The sequence below is a fragment of the Ictidomys tridecemlineatus genome, chromosome 8 (genome assembly GCF_052094955.1).
Source record: "Ictidomys tridecemlineatus isolate mIctTri1 chromosome 8, mIctTri1.hap1, whole genome shotgun sequence".
NCBI classification, from domain to species: Eukaryota; Metazoa; Chordata; class Mammalia; order Rodentia; family Sciuridae; genus Ictidomys; species Ictidomys tridecemlineatus.
In genome coordinates this window covers 144783212-144809954 of record NC_135484.1, presented here as the reverse complement: position 1 = coordinate 144809954, position 26743 = coordinate 144783212, and the positions used below count along the sequence as shown (strand labels likewise).

Sequence of the window (26743 nt, the reverse complement as noted above, 5' to 3'; positions counted from 1 at the left end):
CCAGGCCACAAAGACAAGTTCATAATCCAAATGGAGCCCCGGAGACTGCATCCTGAAATAAGACGGTGTGTTGAGAGGAAGAAAGCCAGTGTGGATGCAGAAGCAAGGGACTCTGTGAAACTGCCTGTGCATACAGAGGATGCCCTGTCTGCCATCCCAGCGTGCTGTGTCAATCCAGGGAGCACACAAACCATGCAGAACAGCCAAATGCAGTCCCCAGAGCCCACACTCTAGTTTAGGGTGGGAAGAGAGGAGAGCATGCTCCTGCCCACACCCACAGGGCTCCTAAGCCCCCCTCCTCATTTTCTTTTTCTTTTTTTGTACCAAGGATTAAACCCAGGGGCACTTAACCACTGAGCCACATCTCCAGCCCTTTTTATTTATTTTTTATGTTGAGACAAGTTCTTGCTAAGTTGCTTAGGGCCTCACTAAATTGCCAGGCTGAGTTTGAATTTGCAATCCTCCTGCCTCAGCCTCCTGTTATGTTATTACAGTTATGTACCATGGAGGCTGGCTCCCACCTGATTCTTCACAGGGAGCCTCAGTCTTCTTTTCAGGGTGTCGGCATGCTGGAATTCAGGGTCGATGACTCATACTCCGTGTGAACCCTCACGTATTTCAAATGTTCCAATTAAAAACAGTATCAATCTTTAATGGCTAGTTTCTTGAAGCTAACCTTTGTTTGAGACAGGGTCTTGCTGTGTTTCCAAGACTGGCACTGTATTCATGGGGCTGCTGTGAGCCTCCTGCGTCAGCTTCCTGAGTAACTGGGACTGCAGGTGCACGTCACCAGGCCCCACTAAAGCTGACATTTAATTGAATATTGGTCAGAACAAACCTAGATGGAAGCAGAGGAACATCAGTTGGGGTGGACATTTTTAAGTGTGTCTCACAATGGGACAGGGGAGAAATGAACAACTCACCGGGCATCCAGGGTTCAGAGGATGTGAGCCTGAGGTGAAGATGGAGACAAGAGAAGGTGAGGACAGCTAGGGATGGGGAATCACAAGCCTTGGTGCACCACCTGTCTTTGCTTTAATTACTTCTTTGCCTGGTTTTCATGGAACACTCTGGGATATGCCTTTGCAGAGAACCACAGCCATCAGGCTAATGATCCAGCTTTGTAGCAATGCTGACCAAAGAAAACTTAAAATGCACACGTGTCTCGCCTATCTATTTTAATCACCTTTGCTAGACGTTGGCTTCACCTTCCACATCCACTTACCAGCTTGATCTGTCTTAAAAGCACCTGCTACGACTGTGCTCCATTAACTGGGCAAAGGCTGGAGATCCAGGGTCGAGGGGTGGCTGGGATAATTGTGGTCAGGTGATGCTCCAGGCAAACTGCAGACACGACAGTTTCAAAAGGCAGAGCTGACTTCATGCAAATGCCTGTCTCCTAGATGTCCTCTATCACCCGCTTGCTCACCACCCCTCACCAACTGAACTGCTTTAAAGAATTGGCTCAGTGCCTCAGCTCGCACGCTCACGGCTCAGCTCCAGTGGAGGGAAAGGGGAACTTTGTCCCAGGCAAGAGGAACAGGAACATCAGAGGCTCAAATGTAGAAAAGTGCAGAGAGCAAGTTGTCTTGACTGTGGAGTGTAGCAATAGTAGGAGACACAACTGGACATAAAGTGCAATGGAGTGAAATTATATGATATGTGGACTCCAGAACTTTCCTCCTGTGCACACATATATGTGCATATATTCTGCAGACCTGTCTGAATTTCCAGGGACCATCTGATAGATAAAAGGCAACTGGGCAGAGGGCCAGCGTGAGGACCACTCTGCATCCACACTGCAATCAAGACAGGTGGGGACACTGCTATTGTCACCACCTATGACACAGGCTGGGCCACCACAGCCCTGGTACTGGCTATGTGGTGCCTTATCTGTAAATTTGCCAGTGTGGTCCCTGTCATCAGGTTGCCCACCGCTACCAAAATACACCTGTAGACTCATCTTTCCACCATGAGCTCTTTGTTCAATGTCTGGAGCCAGTGCAGGTGACGGGCAAACACAGGCTCCAGACTGTCTCTGATTTTACTCACTCCTGTACTTGGCACTGGGTGGGAACTATGGTTTTTCTATTCCACAGTAACAGCCAATAAATAAATAAAGCAAGAAGGAAAGAAAAGGACTCAGCTGGCTTGTGCCCCTCCTGGTTCTCTGTCCTCTGCTCCTGGCTTTTCTTTGCCCTTTCTGTCATGGACACAGAAGCAGACTCGGATCCTCTCTCCCCAGAGATCGCCCTGTTTTGTTAGTCTTTAAGATCCATTGACCTATCTCTCTCTTGGGTGGCATCTGCCTCTTTGCATTTATAGCCAGGAGTACAGCCTCTACATTAGCCAGGCCCTTCATATATTTATGTGCCAATATTAAGTTAACATTATTAACGTTAAGTTTACCCCAATAATACATCTTTTGCAGTTGTTATTCAATAATTTACTGAAGGACTTTCACAAATAAGCTCAAGTTTCTCAACATCATCATAAATTCAGTAAGATTACCTTGAAGAGAATCAGCCTATCAATGGGTCACACACAGGATTAGATCCCATTACTACGTGACATAATGGCAGATGGCTTGGTGAAGCATTTGAAAACTGGAAAAAGTTTTGAGTGGTTTTTTATAAATATTAACAAAGAATGGTTACTGATCAGAACTCACCTGGATAGTATGCAGCACAGGAAACGTAACAAGCGCGAATTTCCGGGCAGCCCAGGTTTCCAGGAAGAACCGAGTACAGTGACTGTCTGCCTTTTTTCAGTACCAAGAATCGAACCCAGGGGCAGTTCATCACTGAGCCACATCCCCAACCCTTTTTATTTTTTTATTTTGAGACAGGCTGCAAGTTGCCTAAGGCCTCACTAAGTTGCTGAGGCTGGCTTTGAATTTGTGATCCTCCTGCCTCAGTCTCCCCACCTGCTGGGTGGGATTACAGGTGTGCACCATGGTGCATGGCCTCTGGCTGTCTTTGATCACACTGGGCATGCAGGAGTGTGACAGAATCAAGGAGAGAATGTACACGTCTTTCATCCATCATCACTTTTAGAAAAGTGAAACACCTACTTTACTAGGATCATTTCAAAAGATTGTTGCCTCTCTTTTTTTTTTTTAGATTTAATTATTTGTCCTAATTATGAATGACATATACATGACAGTAGAATGCATTTTGACACATCATACATAAATGGAGTATACTTCTTGTTCTTCAGGTTGTACATACTGTAGAATCACATGGGTAGTCTAATCATATATGTACATAGGGTAATAATGTCCAATTCATTCTGCTATCCTTCCTACCCCCAAGCATCTCCCCTCCCTTGAATCTCCTCTACCTAATCCAAAGAGCGTTTATTTTCCCCAGCACCTCTCCTTATTGTGAATTAGCATCCACATATCAGACTTGGAATAGAACCACCATTTGACCCAGGTATCCCACTCCTTGGTCTATACCCAAAGGACTTAACCAGCATACTACAGTGATGCAGCCACATCAATGTTTACAGCAACTCAATTCACAAAACTATGGAACCAACCCAGATGCCCTGCAGAGAAGAGCAAATAATCATAGCTTTCATTTTAGACTTAGTTTAGAAGTACAGAAGTTTGGACATATCAAATTTTTTCTTAAGAAAAATACAGTGAGATTCCAAATGCCTCTCCCAACTGTAATCTGCCCCCACTGTCCCCTCCCCCCTCACTGAAATTTCTAGAGGAGGGATAGTAGGGGATAGGAAAGGTAGCAGAATACAACAATTACTAATAGGGCATTATGTAAAATGTGGATGTGTAACCGACGAGATTCTGCAATCTGCATTTGGGGTAAAATTGGGAGTTCATAACCCTCTTCAATCTAATGTATGAAATGCAATATGTCAAGAGCTTTGTAATGTTGTGAACAACCAATAAAAAAAGAAAAAAAGAAAAAAAAGAAATTTCTAGATACTCTTCAGATGAATGGATATAGAAAATATGGTGTAATTAGACAATGGACCAGTACTCAGCCTTAAAGAAGAATGAAATTATGGCATTTGCAGGTGAATGGATAGAGTTGGAGAATATCATGCTGAATGAAATAAGCCAAACCCGCAATACCAAAGGCCAGATGTTGCCTATCTTTTAAGACCATTGTTGCAAATACTTTCCTTTGAGAAAGTTTCACTTGGGTTATTGAGGAATTTTTGTTTTCTTTTTGCCTTGTCTCCCTGAGCTGTGAAATCAAAAGGCAAGAGAGATGGAGAAAAGTGATACAAAGTAGCACAGCCCACACCGACTTCAGTTACTCATCCACTCCTCTGTCATTAGGGCTTGATCTGTAAAGAAAATGGGTTTAAAAAGACAACATAAGCTTGATGTCAAGGTTATCACTGACATATGAAATTACTAAAAAGGGTAACATTTGTGCTTTATTTTCTTCCAAGGTTTTCCTAAGAAAGGTGAGATCATCTGAAAAGAAAATGAAAGAAAAATTAAATTTCTTTGATTATTTGAAAATTAAATGATTTAGAAATGTTTATTTAGTTATTGCTGTTAAGGATCATAGAGAAATTTATTAATGATCAATTATTCTGAACATGAAATATACTTCTCAAATATCCAGAGAAGAGAAAATAATTTTAGCTTTCATTTTAGATTTAGTTTAGAAGTGTAGAAGTTTGGACATATCAAAATTTTCTCAAGAAAAATACAATGAGATTCCGAATGCCACTCCTGACTGTAATTCCTATGTGCACTGTTTCAAGTTGTATTTCGGAAATAGGCATATGGTGATTTGTGCGTCTAGACATGGACTTTCTAACATATATTGAATTAAAACTCCATTTAGAAGAATTCGCCTTTTTTCCACATTTTATTATATTTTTGTGATATAGGACTTTAGTATTTTATAGCACACAGAAAACTTTAAGCATACAGAAAAATTGAAATTATACAGCAAACATTGAATATGTACCAAGACTGTATTGTTAACATTTTTCTATACTTACCTTATCATTTGTCTACCCAGCCCTCTGTCTAGAATATTGTCAACCCCAAAAAAGTTTGCATGTGCAATTCTGGGCCAATTCTTGGTTGCTCTCCTTAGAGGCAAAGACTTTAGATATTCATCCACCTTAGATTTTACACTTAATTTTTAAGTGCTAAATTTTTAAGTGCTACTTAATGACTTCCTGCATTCTCTTATTATTTTAAAGTAGTTAGGAATTTACATAATCTTTTTAATTTGGAAAGTAAGCTATCTAATGCTCATTCTGCTTTCTAGACAAATGGAGTCCCTGTTCCATGAAGAATCACCCATCTTTAGCTTTGGAAGAGACTTGGTCTCTGGGGCTCAGTTCTTCATGTGCAAAAAGGACACACACACACACACACACACACACACACACATGGGTGCTCTGGGCTTATCTCAGGACTGTTTTGAAGGTAAGAAAAAGAAGAATCAGGAAATAGTTAAAGCTTCAATAGAACTGTAAAACAAGTATACATTAGTAAAATATCTTTGTTATCTGTAATAATCAGGAAAATTGAATTATTAAGGGCCTGTTCTGATCTGGAGATTGCATTCCTTCCTAACTAAACATTCTGAGCTTTATTTCCTGGAAAATTTGGTGGAATTACATAATTGGCTCAGTGTGGGATACTTCCACATTTGTCTTTTAAAGCACTTAAATTCTTGCACTAACAAAGCCTGGGAAAACACTGTTTTGGGTGGTGATTTTTAATCCTAATAAACTTATTCTCAGCCCATTCTAATAATTCAAATCAATTTTATTTATTTCATCTTTATTACTTATTAACTGAAGACTTAGGAATAAATAAAAGAACATTAAGTTGTTTCCCCAAATGTCCTAGTTGGAGGTCATTTTAAAATTCTTGCCTCTAAACATTAACAAAACAGCATTGACAGCTGATCTTTGTGATCCAAAGCCATTCAACTCTGCTAAATTATTCTGCTAAATTATGCATTTGAAGCATTTCAGAAAAAAAAAAGTTCAGTGTGACAACAAACTTGGAAATTAGCACCCCCAAAGAGGCAACATGGGACATTGAACTCATTAGGGACATAACGATTAATACTTACATGCTAATTATTATTTATATTTGAGGTTGACAATGTGATGTTATGGGAACATATAGATAAGAAAGTGGTTGTTAGAGTGAAGCAAGGGAACACATCTATCAACCACCGAGTTACTTTTTAATGTCATGAGAGCAGCTAAAATCTATTTATTTAACAAAAATCTCTAATACAAAAATATAATATTGCAGGCTCCAGTGCTGTAAGGTAGCTCTCTAGAGTTCTTCTTCCTATCTATCTGCTACTTTGTATCCTTTGATCTCTACCTTCCACTTCCCATCCTTCCCCACCCATGGTAACCACTGTCTTATTCTAATTTCTGTATATATGACATCCCCTGCCCCAAGGCTCCACATATAAGTGAGATCATGCAAAACTTTTCTTCTGGCTTATTTCACTTAGCAGAATGTCCTCCAAGCCTATCTACTTGTGGTCAATGACAGGGTCCCCTTTTACAAGGCTGAATAACATTTCTTTCTCTGGGTATCTCTATCACACTTTCTTTTTACACTAGGGCACATTAATTATACAGAATAGTGGGTTTCATTGTGGGCCATTTAGACTTGCATATAAAATGTTTTGATCCCTTCTACCCCCTTTACCCTTCCTTGATCCCTTTCCTCTTCCCTGGTGTCTCTATTCTACTTTCATGTTATCTATTTTTTTTCTAGACTCCATATATGAGAGAAAACACACAATACTTATCTTTCTATGTCTCAACATGTTAATCTCTAGTTCTACCTATTTTCCTGCAAATGGCAGATTTTTCTTTATGACTGAATAATATTCCATTGTGAATAAACACCACATTTTCTTTTCCACTCATCTCTGAAAAGGCACCTAGGTTGATTCTGTAACTGGTCACTGTAAGTTGAGCCATGATGAGCAAGGCTGTGCAGATATCTCTATAGTATGCTGAATGTAGTTTTTTGGATATATACCAAAGAGTGGTATACCTGGATTAGATGGTTGTTTAATTTTAGTTTTTTTAAAGGAATCTCCAAACTCATTACCATAATGACTATACTGATTTACATCACCACCAACAGTGTATAAGGGTTCCCTTAGCCCCCTCCACACTCACTAGCATTTATCATTTTTAATTTGTCCATTGATAGTCTCTTAGGGGTTTTTACGTATCTTCATTATTATTAATAATGCTTTAATGAAAAGGGAAGTTCACTTTCTCTTCTGTAAATGCCACAGAGAGCTACCTTACAGCACTGGAGCCTGCAATATTATATTTTAGATATCCTGATTTTAAAAACAGTCAGACTGCAACCCTGAATAATGGTCTTGTAGGTTTCTGGGCACTTCTCTGTGCAGGGTGTCATTGTGGAAGACACGTGGGTTTGCTCTTCCTCTGAGTCAGCCTGACTCTCAACCCAGATGCTCCTGTGTGGAAGGAAGGGTCTTTCCCATCGAGCACTCGGTGACTCTCTAGCCTCAGTGCAGGTAGAGAGAGACAGGGACAGGTTGTGCTCTAGGTCAGAGCTCCTCCTGCTTCAGTGACCTGAGCATCTCCTGGGGCATTGACAAGGGTAACAAGGCAGAGAGGGGACCCAACATGGCATTCGAACACGCTCCCCAGGGAGACAAGCTGCTCTTCAAAACCACTTGGAGTAGCAAGGTCAGGCTTGGTCTAGAGAAGGATGGGGACAAGGTGTTCCCTGGGCAGCAGACACCCATGAGGGCCATCATGCCACAGCTAGGCCAACTCAGCTATTGGAGCAGCAATAGGTCAACCTATAATCAATTCCTTTCTTCTCCTTCCACTTGCCCTGGAACATTTCCTTCCCTCTCAGGCAAAATGACTCACTATTGAAAGACGCCTGCTTGCTTAAATATCAAAGTAGGTATTCAAGGGTAATCATCAGCAAAGGGAAAAAATAGTGGAAAAACCCCAGATACCCACACACTTACCTAACATCAAGAGCAATCATGGAATCTCTCCAAGGGACAAATAAAAATGTAGCCCTTACCTGTACAGTTCCCCAAATGAATATGAAGATTTTAATTAAATGAATGATGTGCTTATGGTTAACAAATATCCAGCTCAAAAAACAAGGAAGAATAAAGTAAAAAATCATCTCAAATACCAGCATTGAGGTTAGCCATCACTAACACGTTGGAAATAATATTTCTATGCCTGTTCAATTTGTGACACCTTCCACACAAGATATTTCATTCTAGATAATTAAAATGCATCTTATATTGTAACACAAATTGACTGTTTTTATAACAATAAGTTTTCCCTTCAGTAACTCTTTATGAATAGCAATACTTTAAATAGCTGCTTAAAATTTCATGGCATTGGGCTGGGGATGTGGCTCAAGTGGTAGCACGCTACGCCTAGCGTTCATGTGGCCCGGGTTCGATCCTCAGCACCACATACAAACGAAGATGTTGTGTCCACCGAGAACTAAGAAAAAATAAATGTTAAAATTCTCTCTCAAAAAAAAAAAAAAATTCATGGCATTGGTACAAAGAGAACTATGTATATATATTTTAAATTGAAGGTGTGCCTTTAACGATAACTTTATTAATTTTATATATTGTGCATAAAACATGCAAGCAGTATAGAAAAACTCTAACGCATAGAGCAAAATATCAACCCCAATTTTAACTCTCTAATGTAAGGTGAAGAACATTGCAACACTTTGTGTGTGTGTGTGTGTGTCTATGTGTGTGTGTGTGTGTGTGTGTGTGTGTGTGTGTGTGTATTTAGAATACCTGGACAGAAGAAATCAATTTTAATAAAAAGAAACCATGCCATAAATGCTATTTTAAGTAAGACATTTTAAATTTAATTATAACGAACATAATGGAGAGGAAAAAAAATGGAAGTCAAACTATAAAATTGTTTCTGTACATGAAAAAAATACTTCTTCCAGGACCTGCTGCTTAAGCATTCTATGGGAACTTGGAAAAATGCCTTACTTCATCTGTGCCTCGGGATTGTCATCTGTAAAATGGGATTTTAAAGAGCCTGAATCTTAAGATTGCTGCAAGGATTAACCAGAGATAACATCAAACCCTTAGAACAGGACCTGAGGCAACAGTGATTCATAAATGGGAGTTATTTTTATGTTAGCAGTTATGTAGATTTGTTTTAAAGAGAGTGTTATGAAGCATCAGAGGTGGGAGTTCTGTTTTTGGGTGAGGTCCATTTTTCAAAACATTCTGCAGCTTTATTTAGCTGTGCAAGGTGGGGAAATGTATCCTGCCTTTTCTCCCTCCCTCCTACCGCCTTCCCCTCCACATCTTGACTTCTATTTTATTATGTTTAGTTAGTCAAGAGTGCTCTTCTCTAGAGCTATCATTCCTACAGTTGTTTAATCATAGCTGTGCGTTGAAATGAATTCGATCCTGGGTACCTATCATTTTAGATCAGTTTCCCTCCTTCTGGTATCTTTATTTTGATTCATCTTTTGATTGCATCGCATTTGATTTTGGAGTTACTGCTTTCAGCAAAGGCTCATGATTGCTCTAGCCTGATAGTTTCCTGATTAAGAATTTCTGTCTGCTCGTTTAAAAAAGCAATAATTTAGGCTATTATATCCTTTTGTAATACTTTTCCTCAGATTTTATAATATTTTTATATTATCCCCTAGAACTTAATAGCAGCTATTTTTTCTCTTTGTAAGTGAATTACATTTCCTCTGGATGAGTAAAGATTTTTCTCTCATTATACTTAATGTTCAGTAACCTCTTCATGACATGTCGTCATGTAGATTTTTATTATAACAAATCTTCTGCAGGACACGAAATGCTCATGCACTGTACTGATTTAGTGCTACCTCTATTTACGGAAAATTTCTTCTATTATATCTTTTATAAAATTAATTGCAAAAGATCTTGTATACAACTGCAGTTCAGCTATCTACCAAGACCACCCCCAGACTCAATGATTTACTGAAAAGAGAGAATTCAACAAAGTTATTATTCAGTTTATTAAGGTAAAAAAGGTTATAGTGTTTCTAGCTGTCCTGTTGCAGTGGGGCTGTACAGACAGTGCCTGCTTATCCCAGTAGTGATGTTTATATTGCGAACGGGAAAGCACAATCCAGGGTCTCACTGGGGAGAGATGCTCAGGTGTGACTGATTCACATGACTGACCTCCATCTCCAGCCTCTCCAGAGGTCAAGTCTGTAGTTCCAGCCCACAGCCGGCACCAACGATCACATTGCCAGTGTGCACTATCTGGTGTGGCTCCAGGTCCCAGAGTAATTAAACACACTAGTACCAAGAAGAACGTTCTCAGGGCTAGGAGGTCACCTCCCAGGAGCTGATCAAGGGCCAAAATTTTCTTTGGGCAAGATTAATCCTTTACCACCCAATGGAAAAACGCATAAAAACACACAGGGGTTAGGTGGATAGATAAATAGGTTTCATAACATTAATAAAACAAAACACCCATGTGCCCAGAACCTAGCACCCAGGCTAGGAAGGAAAATCTATCACCAGTACTTTTCCCAGGTGTAGCACACCCCTGTCCGCCCCTGCTCTGACTTTTATGTTAAAATTTCCTTATTTTTTCAAAGTAGTTTTTTACCCATGAGTGAACTCTCCGTCTCTCTCTCTCTGACTTGCTCTTTTCCCATGCTGTCAACCTGGCCTTCGTTTTGAAAATCTGAGGAGCAAGTACGGCCCTCGTTATGTCAGGAAGGGTCTCCTCTGAATGAAGCAAACGAGGGTGGACACTCTCAGGGTCCTACTGGAGCTTTACCTTCTCCTAGAATTAACAACGGCTTCCTGTGGGAGAGGTCATGACTGAGCCCCGGAAAACACAGAGCTTACCCAAATGGGACACCCGGCAGGATCGAGCTGTGGGACAGAAGCTGGGTATGTGACTAAAATGTCGTCAGAGCGATGGAGCTGTTCTCTATTTTCTGCTTCCCGGCGTCTGCCGCAGAGATGTGGATTACTCACCCCCTGTTCATGTGGTCTGCCACATTTCCTGGAACTCTGGCGGTTAGGTGGGGCCACGTTTCTAGCTGTCGCCAAGGCAGTGGGAGTGTGGGAGGTGTGTGCTACTTCTGGGTGGAAGATCCAAGAGCCGATGCCAGGCCAACTCTCTGTGCACCTGCCAGAGCATTGGTGGGAGCCGCATGTTAAGAACTAGAAAGCTCATCAGCCTGGGTGTCTCAGTGACTCTGTGGAGCAGGGTCTCCAACCCCAGCTACTGAGCACGTATTGTCAAAGTCATAGATCCCTGTGGCTTGGCAGTTGATGTGTTACAAAGCACATCCAGGAACACTTGGATAAATACATCTCATCATGGCCCACTTTTAATTGGCAGATAAAAGTGACTGACGTACACTTATGTGATTTGGAAAAAGGGACTTAGGTGATCCAGTGTTGGTGCATTGAATTATGGATGGAGAGCAGCAATTTCGGCAACACAAGTTGCGTTAAACAATCCAAGACTCAGAATTTGGAACAGGTGCACCCAAGCATTCCAGGTTGAATTCTGGCTGTAGGGATCTTGGGAAGAAAGCTTCCTGCCTATTTGCTGTTTGAGACACACTACTTCAGGCTGGATTGTTGCTTCCTAATCTAGAGCATAACTCTAATTTCCAGATTGCACTTTTCCTCAGGAATTCCCCAGAGAATTCTTTCTCCTGCATTGAATGACCTGTTTTCTGCATCCCTACTTCTTCCTCTTCCTTGGTTTACACACTCATTTTGTAGGAGCACATCCTTTGGTAACTTCTTATCAAAGTGTGCACGAGGTAAATATTTTGAGCCTTCACATTGGGAATGTCTTTAATCTGACTGTACTTGATTTGTAGTTTGGCTAACTATAGAATTCAAGATGAGAGATAGTTGCCTTCCGAATCTTGAAAGCATTATTATATTTTCTTTCTTTCTTTCTTTTTTTTTTTTTTTTTTTTGCAAACAGCTCTGTCAGATATCTTTTTGATATGGACATTTCTTCCATTTTGCCCCCAATTCCAGAGGGAGAAGAGTTCCTGTAACTTTTGAGAACTCAGAAGCAATCTGGGCTGTCTCAGCTTCCTACACTGCTGGCTGATGATCACGTTGTCCTTGGATTTGCCAACTCTGTGGCTGAGGGTTTATATGCTTTTCAGCTCCCTAGATGTTATGGCACTTTTCTTTGTTCTCTCTGACATACCATGATTATGACGATGGTTATAGTGAGGTGTCAGCACGAGAAAAATATTTGCCTGTGTGGCGACCACTGTCCTTACCCAGACAAACTGTATCTTTAACCATTTCTGCAGTATTTTATTCATCATTTTCTACCCATTTGGATGATGAATTGCATTTGTCTATTTGTTATGTGTAATCTATTGCTCAAGGTTTTTAATTTATTTACTTATTATCCTAGTAAGGGTGAGTCTTTTTGGTTCTCAATTTGTTTCCTTGGCTGAAAAGAGCTTTCTGATATCCTCTTCTTATGTGATATCATTCTTTTAACTCTGAGTTCTTAATTTATAAAATTAATATTCGTTTTAACTTTTTCTATCACACAAGGCTCTCCCTGGGAATTTTTAATCATAGTTTGGTTTATACTTTTTTTTTAGTTGTACTTTTGTTCATGGTTAAGGTGGACCACTCGTGAACCAGATTTTCCGACACATTGTAAATTAACATTCATTAGCAATATTTCTTTTTTATTTGTAACCACACAATAAGGGTACGTATTTGTGGGATATAATATGATAATCTGATACACGTGTACATGTGTAATGATCAAATCCAGATAGTAAGTACAACCACCGCTTCAAACATTTATCATTTCTCTGTGTTGAGAAACTTTAGATTTATCTCTTCTGCTTATTTTGAAATATGTAATAAATCTTGGTGGCCCATAGTCACCCCACTGTGCTAAGGAACACTAGAATGAATATCTCCTATGCAATCATTATCTAACCTCTCTCTACCCATCCTCCCCTCTGCTCTTCTGAGCTTCTGCTCTTGGCCACAGTAAAATATTTATTTTTTTTAGCTTCCAGGAGTGAGGACATGCAGTACTTTTCTTTCTATGCCTGCTTTATGTCACTTAACATGATGCCCCTCTGTTTCATCTATATTGCTATCAATGACAGGATTTCCTTCTTTTTATGGCTGAATAATATTCCGTGGTGTATATATGCCACGTTTTCTTTATCTTTATCCCATCATGAGACAGTTGGTCCTGTCTTGGTTTCCACTGTATCTGAAATCAGTGTGCTAATATCTTTCCCCTTAACCTAGGGTGTGAGAGCAGTGGTACTTTATCTGCTCCTCTGTAGTTGGCAGGGACTGGAGGGTGGCCCATGGGTTGAGAATTGGTGGAGAGACATTTGCTGCAGGCTCTAAGGAATGGTAAAGGCCCTTCTCTCTTCTAGGACTGCCTGGGTCATGTTTCAGAGCTCACGCCTCCTGACTGCAAGTAGACCGGGTCCCCATCTAGGAAAGCATGGGACACTCCACCACGCAGCCAGGACTGATGACCGATGGTTTGTTCTCATCTTCGTGAGCTCCTGTAATCTCAGTGCTTTATGATGACTGATTCACACATGTTCATATGACAATCCTTCTGGAAGAACAGATAGATAGAGAGTGGGTATGTGACTACACAGTATTTCTGGAAGAATATTTTATATATAAAATATGTATGTATTTTATGGCCCAAATTCCTGGAAGAAATATTACTCATTTAAATGATGGTGGATACTACTACCCAACTGGCCCCTCAGAATTTCTGACTGGCACAAATTCACGTCCCAGTCAAGAGCTGGTTTCCCTCGGTGGCGCTAGGCCTTCTGTATCTCTCCTGCTTCTTCAGTAGCTCTGGCTCTAGGAATGGACATGCATCTCAGTTTCTAGGAGTGAACATGAGTCTCAGCTCTGGCCAGGGAGACTTGGGGGAAGACTGCTGGTGTCCCTTCCAGATGAAAAGGTGAAGGTGGGGGACCACGGGCTTTGGGCTTTGGGCCCCGGACCTTTTCTCCTGCTGGGTAGTCTGATGCAGCACCCCACGGGCTGCAGCAGCAATTTCTTCCGCACAGGACAATGAGCACAGGTATACAAAGCCAAAGCTCTGGGTTGGCAGAGCACAAACATTGGAAGACAACAGCTGAACCAATCTTTGCAGCTTCTACCCTCCCCCCGCCCACATTTTTATGTGTTAAAAAAAAATAAACCTTCTCTCTACTCCATGCTACTTGTGTTTCTGATTCCTGCGACCACACCAGCTTCTACAGCCTTGTACCAATTAACCTACCTAACAGCCCTTTCCGACAGTGTTGTTGACATTGAATATTATCGATTTTTTTTTCAGTTTTTCCAATCTAGTGGAAAAATATGTCCCACTGTTTGAATTTCCACTTTTTTTCTTGTTCTTTATATGTTTATGTAATTTTGGGTTGAATTTAATGATTCATATCTGTTACTCATTTTTATTGGGTTGGTTTTAGGGGTATCCAGCCCTGCAGTTTTCAGAAGTTGACTAGACTGGTTCTTTTTCCTGTGTTTCTGACTACATTAAGCATGTTGCCATTCCACTGATCATTAACACCTCTCCCAGACAGTAGTTTGAGGGAGGAAGAGAAGATAAACTCTCATCTGCCCATCTGTGGTCTTGATGCATGATTCTTACCTCCCTCGCAGACATTGCTAGAGCGTTTTCCCATTCATTGTGCAAGGTCGAATTGCTTCTGGCTGAGAAATGATTCTGATGCAATCAAAGTATAACTTGTGTGGAAGGAATAGAGACCAGAAACAAAATAAGCAAATCTCTCCACAGAGTAAACACAAATGGTGTGTATGAGCGTTTGTCATAACTACAGGCCTGTTGGAAAACAATTCAGAATTATTTTTATTGTGGTATTTTCTAGTATCACTGACTAAACTAATTATACAAGAGTTTTACAAGCACCAAGACAAATTATTTTCCAGTATAAATTGTAATGTTGATAGCCATTGCATATAGCTCTTTTTTGTTTTGTCATTTAATTAACAATAGGGTATAACACACATAGAAACAAGTTCCAATTAAAAGCTCCATTTTCCACTTCACAGTACTGGTTTATCTTAATCAGTTTTGCATTGCTATGACCAAAAGTCCTGACAAGAACAACTTAGAGGAGAAAAAGGTTATTTTGGCTCAAGTTTTCAGAGATGCATTCTGTGGTTTGCCAATTCTCCATCCCTGGATCTAGATGAGGTAAAACATGGTGGAGGAAAGCAGCTCAGAACATAACAAGGAAGCAAAGAACTCTGCTCACCAGGGACAAAATATAAACCTCATGGGCTCATCCCCAGTAACCTCCTTCCTCTGACTATATTCAACCTGCTACAGTTACTACCCAGTTAATCCATATGAATGGATTAATCCACTGTGTAGGTTATATCTCTCGTAATCTGATCATTTCACCTCTGAACATTTTTGTCACCACAAAAATGAGATTTTGGGGAATACCTCATATCTGGACCATAACACTGTTTCAAGCACAGAATAAATGTACCACTCTTCCTAGCATTAACCAAGGGTAAAACTAGCCCCCAATCAACTCCAAATGTATTCCAAGGGTTTTTTTTTTTTTGATGATCATTTCCAACATTCTTTTAACAGTGTTAGCCTCTTATAAAAATCGCATTTATGATAAGATCTATATCCATATCCCTATCAACCTACCTACCCACTTACCCTGTGTACCTACCTATCATTCTCAGCAACTATATCATTTATTTGAATAGATCATTTTTCCTATAATATGCATAAGAATGTAGTTATTTAAAGATTTATAAATATTGATACATTAATGTACTAAATGCATGTTTTTATTACACATTATATATATTGAATCCACAGCAGTTGTAACTAAGCATTATTATCAGTTATAAATTATGATTCAGAAGAATTTTATTAACTTAACCTGGCTGTCTCATGCCAGTCTCATGCCAATGATTAGATGAACTAGCCATTCACTTAAAAAATCTTTGATAAATGCAACATATATATTGCCACTGTCTGTATGATAGTGAAAATCAAGCATTTCATTATTAAGTATAATATGACTTCTGGTTTCAGACTAGAAGTTCCAGAAATATAGTCATTCCTAGTTAACTAATAGTTTAAGATAATTATTTTTGTGTAAAATATTTTAGGAAAGTTTTTAAAAATATAATCTGATACTTTGGTTTAAAATATTTCATAAATTTTTGCTGTTACTATATGACACAGAAGAAAATAGCCTATGTAATTTTATTTCTTTTCATTTATTGAAGTTTTTTTGTAAACTAGTATCTTTTAAAATAATAGTTCAAAGACATTTAAGAAGAATGCGTATGTTTGATTCAAACACACACACACACACACACACACACACATATAGACCTACATACATCTCTATTGAGTCTAGATTTATTGCATGAAATGGATTTTGCTTAGAAATTGATTTTTGAGACTCTAAAAATCAGCATGACAGTATTTGAAGGCAGCCATTTCTGCTGTGTTTGTGAACTTAAGCCTGACAGACAGTGCTACCTAGGTGTGATCACACATACAGAGGAGGTCTGTTTGCAGGTTGGGGTGCCCAAGGTTCTGATGATATGCAAGGAAACAAAATCAGTTCAGAGTCGATTTTCACAGTGGTTAAAAGTATAATGGGCGTGTGACATCATCTACAAGAAAGCTTGCAAAATAACTCTGATATTTATTGCCATCTTAACATCCAGCCATGGAGCTTTGTTATTGTACAGAGATGTGTTGTTCATGTGGGGTCCCTGCTGATCTTGTGGGAACCCACCCACGTGTTGGAGGTTGGCTGGTTTAGGATGCCATGGCTGAGATGATGGACAGCTCCGCTCAGTTCAACATGTCCCTTGTCATTTCGTGAAGTAGCCTGGGGATATGACAGAAGATGGCCAGGGCAGACACTTGCAAGGTCTGGTCTCAGAAGGCCACTGCCATTTCCAGTCATTCTAGAGGTCAAAGGAAAGCATGTGGGCTGGAAAAATAGGAGGGTCTCCAGGGTCACTTGACAAAATGTGTGAGTATCAGGAGGGATAAAGAATTGGAGCCATAATGCAACTAATCTACAGCAGTTGTAATTAAGCATTGTTATCGGTTATAAATCATGATTCAGAAGAATTTTATTAACTTAACCTGGCTGTCTCATGCCAATCAGATGAACTAACCATTCACTTAAAAATCTTTGATGAATGCAACATGATATCATAGATTACTATTAGTATTTGAGGTTGTGTTATAAAATACTATTTCAAAGGACTGAATTGATAAGAAAACATGGTAAAAAAAATGAACCTTCACTTTGAAAAGTTTGTGTTCAATTGGTACATTAGATACTGATTAATATGCATGGAGCTAGAGAGCACTATGAGCAATGCTACTATGGTTCTCTGTTATTTTGTTCCTATTGATAGTCTGATTTCCCTCCATTCTTAGACCTGTAGGCCTTACTTAATTCAGTGTGCAGGGGGAAAAGATAGACCTCTTTTCTTTAAAGTATTTTATCTTTTTTAATTTTTATTGTTCTGGAGCAGGGGTGGGAGGTAGAAAGTTGAATACCATTGGAACTGAAAGACCCCCCCCCACCCCCCAGCTTGCAGAGATGACAAAAGAGGTAAAATTTGATTCTTCCTTTATTTTGGTACCTAAACTCGTGATGAAAGATGGATATTCACAGGCTATTTTGGCTTTAGAAACTGAGAATTTTTATGATGTAAATTTTCATGGACCCTAGAGTTCTTTCAAGCTTTTCATAGAATCACGACATCACAGAGTTAGAGGGGATTTCAGAGGCATTCTAGAAAAGTTAAGAGCTCATTGCAGGATGTTACAGAACACCCCTGTAAGGTGACGATCTGACTTGGGGTTGGACGCTTGGAGTGGGCAGGGAGCTGGCTTCTGTAGGAAAGCAGACTGTTCTATAAATATATGTGCATGAAGCAATTATGGCAACCTGCCCCTCCTTCAGCAATGTTCCATGCTCCATGCTAATGCTGTCTGACCCTCTGGAACAACTTTCTCTTCCCTGTTCCCACAGGTATTTTGGTTTCTGAAGCCCATTATCATTTATCTATTCCATCTTTCTCTCCCAGGTTAATCATTGCAAGATTTTTCCGTCAGTCCCCAAGAGCTCCGATCTCCAGATCCCTGCTCTCTGGCAATGGGACTTGATATGCGCTCCTGTTCATTCCTCTTCTTCTGAGAACGATCTAGATCTGCATGCCAAGACCTGTGCCCAACTTAAACAACATGGCGGCTTGTGAAGCTTGTACCTCCCTCGAGATACTACAGGTAGAGATGGGGGTGACTGAAGATGGATGATTAGTGTGACCTCTTCTTCAGAGGGAGGGACTGAGATTCAGACAAATTATGGGACTCACCAAAGAGCTGTCAAATAATTAAGTGTCAGAATCAAAATTAAAACCAAATGATCAGAAACATAAAATCAGGGCTAGAAATCCCAGTGGTAAAGATGCTCTGGAATATTCCTTGGTGGCTTCTGTGAAGGAGCCTGGACAGCACAAGACACACCAATCTGCCTTGGTTTCCACATGTGCCTCAGGTGTTGTTCTAGACCCCTTACTCCATCATCACACGGAGTAATCAGAAGGATTCTAGAAGGAGAATACCAATATACTCATTTATAGGTGAAGATATTGAGATTCAGAAAGGTTAACTTGCTCATGTTGTTTGCTGGCTAGAAGACTGACTGAGAATCAAGAGTGTTGCCTTCTGACTCTAACATCCATGGAGTGAGGTGATGCCCGTCTCCTATGACATGTGCACATGCAGATGGCAGAGATGTTAGAGCTGGTGATTCCTGGTGAAAGGACAGATAAATAGATCATTGCCACAGAATAGCAAATCAAGAAATAGACGCTTATATTTAGAGTCAGTTGAATTCCTATGAACATTTTTTTTTGGTAATTCACTAAAGAAAAATTAGTCTTTTCAATGAATGATGCTAGGATAATTAGATACCTATTTGAAAAAATGAATCTCAAATTACCTCCCAATATGTACAAAAAAATAACTAGAAATAGATCATTGGCATAAATATAAAAGCTAAAAGTAAGATCCCTCAAAAAGAAAACAGGGTTTTTTTTTTCTTGTGTTCAGGGAGGGAAGTATTTCTTAAATATGACAACAAAAACAAACCATGAAAGAAAAATCAGTAAATTACACTTTACTAACTTCTCAAAGTGCTCTGCAAAAGACATTTTAAGGAAACGAGATGTCAAGTCACAGACTGGGAAAAAATGTTTATCTGATAAAGAACTTTTAGGTAGAAGATACAAAGACTAGGAAGTTTGTGAACATTCCATTTAAAAGTGAGGAAAAGATTAGAATAGACTTCACAAATGAAGACACACAGATGGTCATAAGAACATGAAGAGATGCTCAAATTTAGTCACCGGGAGATAAAAGTGAAGACAAACTTTAACACATTGATGCTGGGAAGGTAAATTGGTATAATTACATTGTAACACACTTTAGCAGGTTTTTCTTATAATGTTAAAAGTTCATATATAACAGTATCCAGAAGTTTTACTCCAAAGTATTTACCCAAGGAAAATCAAAGCATATATTCACAGAAACACTTTGACATAAATGTGACCAGAAGCCTTATTTATGAAAACTAAAAAACCAGAAACCAACCACCCATCCTTCATTAGTTACCAGACAAATCATACATCTTCAAAAGCAATACTCTTCAATAATAAAAAGTAACAAACTCAAATTGATACACATACCATCATGTTTAAATCTCAAAAAATATTATGTTGAAGGAAAGGAGATAAAGAAAAAAAAAAGATGTTTTGGATCCACTTTCATGACATTTTAGAGAAGCTGGTCCATAGTAATAGCATGCTGACTAATGGCACTAAGCATGGAGATGGAAATATTAGACTATAAATATCCTACATTTTGATTGTGGCAAGTATTACATGAGAGTGCTATTAGGGTGTCATTGTGTGAAAATCACTAAATTCTGCACTTAACTTGCATGCACTTTATTGTGTAAGAATTATATCTTAATTTTGTTGATTTTTAAATTTTTTTATTTTTTAAACTATAAAAGTAATGTGATCTCTTATACAAACTGTAAGAAACAGTAATGTATGAGTAAAAAACTAAAACTACATCAGAAGGAAAAAACCCATCAAATATGGCAGAATTTCTGCCTTTCTTTATATATATATATATATACACACATGTGTATATATATATATAAATAAACATGTGTATATATATATACACATGTGTATATATATATACACACATACATGTACATATGTACATATATAATATATGCATATATATGATATATATACATGTATATATCATATGCATATTATATATACATATATGTATATATCATATATACACATATTATATATGTACATATATAATATATGTATGTGTATATATATATATATATACACACACACACATATGTGTGTGTATAAACACACAGACACACACACACATATATCATTTAAAAATATGTCCATAGTTGTGTTTCTATGAATTCCGTTCAGGCAACTTGTCCTTTTTTTTTCCTGTTAGTATTTTATTATTTTTAATAGGCATAGAAGAGATATTTCTACATATATATGCATATACATATAATATATACATATATTATATATAATAAAAATACATATGTATCATAAAGTTTCTTGCTTTATTGGATATTTGGTGATGTGTAACTTTTTGTTGTGCTAAACAATGCCAAAATGAATTTTTTCATATATACTCTTTGACTATGTTTCCTTTTATCTCTGGGGGCATGTTGCTAACCAAAGGATACAATATTTTTCATGCTCTTGTCATACATTGTAACTTTTCTTCTTAGTATGGTTATGTGTGTCTGCTAACTATGTGCCAGGTGTGGTTTGCCTCTGGTATATCCTAACCATCATGGCTAACTCTGAACTACTCTTTGCTGATTTGAACAAAGGTCATTTTCAATTGTGTTTCTTTCATAACTAATTAGATTGAATATTTTTAAAAAATATGTCCATAGTTGTGTTTCTATGGATTCCATTCAGGCAACTTGTCCATTTTTTTTCTGTTAGGATTTTATTATTTTTAATAGGCACAGAAGAGAGATTTCTAAGATTACCTTTTGTGATTGACATTTGTTGTGAATTTAATGTTTTTCTGATATTTTGGACATCCAGGAATTTTCATATTTTATATTTCCATCTTTTAATTTGTATTCTGCTTTTAGAAATGTGAACAACCAAACTACAAAAGAGGCAAAAATTTTTCTGTATTAAGCACAAGGCTGTATCATAGCTCTGGATGATTTCAGAGACTTTAGAAGACAGTAAAATGGGCTCAGGTAAGGAAAGAAAATACCAAGAAAATTTTACCTGAAAAATATTTTAGTCACCTTTTTAATCAGAAAAGCATGATAATGAAAGAAAAGTGAAATATGGGCTGGGAATAGCACTAGATAATGTTTTGACAGGCACCCCTTCTGTACAAGGACTGTATATAGCAGGTGGAAGGAAGATTGGCTGAGACATATTTTAATGGATGCTGAATGGGTGTAGGGATCCACTGGCGCACGGATCCTACACGATTGACCCCAAGACATGGGTAAATAATAGCCATGCTCCTGAACTTCAGGGATTCTTGGTAAAAACCATAGTTTAAGTTTCAAGCAAGCAAGTGGTTTCCACAGCAAGTTATATTGTCCAAGGGCTTGAGGTGACATGAATGTTGGCTGTGCTTCAAGAGTGTGACCAGAGATCCTTCTCTTCTGTCTGTGAGCACCGCCTACTGGCCACGGTTGGGCACACTGACCCTGGGAAAGTGTTTCCAAGAGAAGCATTAGTCCCAGGACAGAGTAGCCGGGTAAAGAAGTTGGGCTTTATGGAAACCACGGAAGTGACTGCTCATTATGGAAGGAGATGTTTTGCCTTGAAAGTGTCTTGGAATGTAAAGTTTTAAAAATGGTTTTCCTAAGTGGTGCAAGGTAGGGAAAAGTTATTCTCATGCACTGTTTGTAGGAGTGTAGCTTGGGTTGATCTTTAGGAAGTGGATTTTGGAAGTGTGTATCAAGATATTCAACTGGGTTTCCAAATTCCACTCTTAGGAATTGATCCAAATGAAGTAATCTTAAAAATTAGCCAAGATAACTCTCAAGGGTCTTCTTCAAAGAATCACCATAATAGTGAAAAATAAAAACATGGCGGTGGGAAAAAATAAAACAAGGTAAATGCCAATGTGAAGAAGTTGTCTACCTAAATCACAGTAGAGCCAGCTAATGGATTATCTCTGCTACCTTGCAAGGGATGTGAGCATTGGATACAGGAAGGAGTCCATGAAATATTGTTCGGTGAAACCAAGGGTTCTTCTGGGGCATCTCAGAGCTGTGGGTTTTGTAGTTAGACTGTCTCATTTCAGATGCTGGACTCACCTCTTGCTAATCTGTTTGTGACTTTGGACAAGGTGATGTCCTCTCTGTTCTCACATCTTCATTTTACACTGGGAATGACCATACTTCCTTTGTAAGGTGACTTTCACTATTAACAAGAAATTCAAATAAAGTACTAGAGCTCACTACACCTCAAATAAAGCCTGCTCTTCTGTTATTGCGTCCGTACATCTGATACATTTGTGTTTCTGTCTGTGAGCAGAAAGACTTTATCACAATTAAATGGTCATTTTTAAAAACTGGTCATTTTTGTCTCATAGGATTGGAGTTAAAGATAACTTCTCATATTTTCTTTATGCTATTTTATATTTTTTTATTTTTACTTTGCGTATGTATTTCACATGAAAATTTTAAAAGATGAAAATTATTTTGTACAGTAAGAAAGAAAAGTAAACTTCCTACCACAGGAACAGCAGGGTTTTATTAACAACATACTTTTGAAGTAAAAATGAATGGATTTGAAATTTTGTATAATGTTTAGACCTGCCTAACAGGTTTGTTCAGGTACCCTTAGTGTTGCCTGAAAGTAGCAAATGGAAGCATGAATACTCAATATTCAGGTCAATATCTGATTTATCTAGCATGAAATATGCACAAATGTCAGAAAAAAACAAGCAAAATTCTCCAAAGAATGTTTTTCTTGTAATCTCCATGACTTAAAGGAGAATAGGGCATGTATCAGCAATGTACATACAATCCTAGTAATGAGTATGACACCTGTTTTGATGCTACAGAAGTTTTCTATTTTGTTATCACCCAGGAAGAGAAAGAGATGAAGGAAGAGAATAGAGGAGACCATGTAAGAAAAATTCTCAGGTGCTACTTAGTTGTCTTTTTTTTTTTTTTTTCGATTCTCAATGAATTCTCATTTGAAGCTTGAGGTTAGTGTGTGTTAAAATAAGAATTTGTATTAAATGTGAAGTTTCCAAAGCTTTTTTTAGTGTGTTCCTCTAAAGAGTTCTTTTTCATGATAGTCACTGAGCAATTCTTTTTTTAATTGATTTATTTTTTAAATACACGACAGTGGAATGCATTACAATTCTTATTACACACATAGAGCACAAATTTTCATATCTTTGTTTATATATAAAGTATGTTCACATCAATTCATGTCTTCATACATGTACTTTGGATAATGATGTCCATCACATTCCACCATCCTTCTAATCCCCTGTCCCTCTACCCTATCTAGAGTTTGTCTATTCCTCCCATGCTCCCTCTCCCTACCCCACTATGAGTCAGTCACCTTAGACCAGAGAAAACATTTGGCATTTGTTTTTTGGGGATTGGCTAACTTCACTTAGCATTTCTTCTACAACTCCATCCATTTACCTGCAAGTGCCATGATTTTATTCTCTTTTATTGCTGAATAATATTATCAAATCATGTCAACACCAGTTGTGTATATATGCCACATTGTCACTGATCAATTCTTAGTGTGTGCCCTTGGCCTTACATTCAAAATAGGCAGCAAGAGGCAATTTCTTTCAATGTTTCTCTTTCTAAAAATCTCTTTTGTTACAACCAGATGAATAGTCCACTCATAATAATACTGACTGTCCTAAGGATAAGTGTCACAGTTAGGTGGAATGTGGTCATTTGACCATGGGCAAGAATTCATTTTGTTTTAAGTGAAGAAAACTTCATCGATCCAATTATGTTATGTGCATGTATGACTATGTCACAATAACTTCCGCTCTTATGTATAATCATAATGCATCAATAAAAGCAGATAAATAAATTTAAAAACTTTCGGTGGCCCAAATCAGATGGCAAGATGACTATATTTTGGTCTTTTAATATTCTTCTTTCCCAGATCACTTTAAAACGAGCAACAGAAAACCTGCAAATGAAGGAAAGATGATACTGATTTCCCATAATAGTTGGGGAATTTACATGAGAGGCAGTGAGATGGACCCATATTGGGCTCTGCAGAGTGCCGCAGTCCGGCTGCAGCAAAATAACTGGGGGGTGACGAACAACTTGTGTACATTGATACAGCAGGAGTGGGAGCCCTTTATTGTAGAACAGGAGGGGTATATATACATTCCACACAGCTTATCTTAATTTACATAAACTAGATACAGCAGTCAACCAATAAGGAATCTCCACACCTAATGGCTCGCTGGCGCCACCCCACAAATCACTCCCTCTGGCAAATGCCAGGCACCATCCTGACTTGTTTACAGACCCTAACATCAGAGGGTGACCGTTCCTGGCAGTGTTCCTGGAGAGGAGGCAAGGAGATCCTGCAGGTCCCTGTATCCAAGAACTCAGGAAAGCAAGGGCTGGAGTCCAATCCGGCCTCTTTAGTAGGATTTAGACATCACCAATTATGCTCCTTTAAAGGATGTCAAAAGAACACCATCAAATCATGTCAACACCAGTTGATTTGCGCTGCCTGCCTAGTTGTGTTGAGCATCATTTGATGTCCTGGCTGGGCTCAGCAGTAAATAAAATACAGGAATGAGACGGAGGTGAATTTCTAATCAACAATGAAAACTTCTTTAATACATGTATGACCCAAATACTCTGTAGGTTACAAAAATGCTAGAAAATTATTTGTTGTTTATTCAAACTTAACTGAGCTTCTTTCCTTTTTATTTGTCAGATCCGGTTACCACAGCAACAACAAAGGACATGTGGCCAGTTGGCTTTATCTTCTATCATTAGTGACAAGAAAAATGGCAGCCAGGCTTTGTAGCATATGCCTGTAATCCCAGGGGCTTGGGAGGCTGAGGCAGGAAGACCATGAGTTCAAAGCCAGCCTCAGCAACTTGGCATGGCCCTAAGCAACTCAGTGATACAGGGTCTCACTAAATAAAATATTAAAAAAAGGACTGAGGATGTGGCTTAGTGGTTAAGTGCCCCTGGGTTCACTCCTTCATACCAAGAACAAAACAAAATAAAACAACCAAAAAACAGGCAACTCAACTTAGCACCACAAAGAGATATGAAGTCTTGGACAAAATTCACTGTGGGGACTACTTGTAACTCTGGCTTCCTCCCCATTGCCCAGAATTCAGGGATGCTCAACAGAAAATACATATTTATCTTACAAAAAACACTTCCTCTCCCAAGTACCTGAATGTACCTGGACATGAAGAGGTAGTACCTGGTAGTACCCAGTCTCACAAGCTTGCCTCATTTTGACTGAACTGTGAGCCCATTTGGGGAGCCCTGACTTGCTTCCGAAAGCTGGAGTCACAGGTTTTGAAAAAGATCAGGCATTTCTTTTAAATTAAACTGTATAAAATTGCCACGCTTGTAAGTGAATAGTGTTTGGAATATGGAAATTTTATATGCTTCACCATCATATGCAAGAATAATCAAAGCAAGGGTATCCCTGAGATTTCCCTCAAGAAACGGGAGGGGAAAAAAAATTAATGGTTTTGACTATGTTCTCAACAAGCCTTAAAAGAATTTGCATACAGGATCCAAAATAAGCTGGCGTGAAATTCTAAAATCAGACCAACATATGTGGGGATTAAATACACAAGTATTCAAATAAGAACCGTGACGTATGCAATGAATAGTAGACTTGATACTGGAAATACAAAATTTCTGAAGTAGAAGAACTCACGAATTCTCCTGACAGTAAGGTCGAACAGATAGAGATAAATGTGGAAGAAAATGTTGAGCTCAGGTTTGTGCAAAACGGAATTGCAAAGAAGTGTTGCTGATGGACCCAAAGCAGGGCTAAAAAAAAAACAATTTTCCTGATTCTGGATTCTAGATGTGGGGTGCTCTTCAGGGGCAGATGAACCCAGTGGCACAGGGACTGTGGGTCATGCATGCAGGAGATGGAAGATGTGCTCGGGTGTCCGACAGGTGGTCCATCTAACAGAGCAAGAAATCAAAAAAGACAGCTGAAAAGAGTGTGAGTTAGGGCAAAACAGAAACAGCATCACGCCTGTGTATCAAAACTAGTGAATATTAGAGAAGCATCTAATTTACATAGACATGCAAATTCAATTAAAAAACAAAACCCCAGAGCTCTTGACTATATAATTAAAACAGGAACGATTGGGGACTGGGGTTGTAGCTCAGTGGCAGGGGCTTGCCTGGCATGTGTGAGGCACTGGGCTCGATCCTCAGCACCACATAAAAATAAATAAACAAAATAAAGGTATGGTGTCCAACTACAACTAAAAGCAATTTATAAAACTGAATAATTAATTAAATAATAATTTCATAGTCATAATTGAGAACAATTTTTGA

General features: G+C 38.7%; 1 long non-coding RNA gene across 1 annotated transcript; it reads left to right on the top strand.

Moving 5' to 3' along the window:
- Nucleotides 1–10486: 10486 nt before the first annotated feature.
- LOC144366361 (uncharacterized) lies at nucleotides 10487–25967 on the top strand. Its single transcript, XR_013425435.1, has 4 exons — nucleotides 10487–10928; nucleotides 18162–18360; nucleotides 21308–21421; nucleotides 25134–25967. It is a non-coding gene; the product is annotated as an uncharacterized LOC144366361 (long non-coding RNA).
- Nucleotides 25968–26743: the final 776 nt, after the last annotated feature.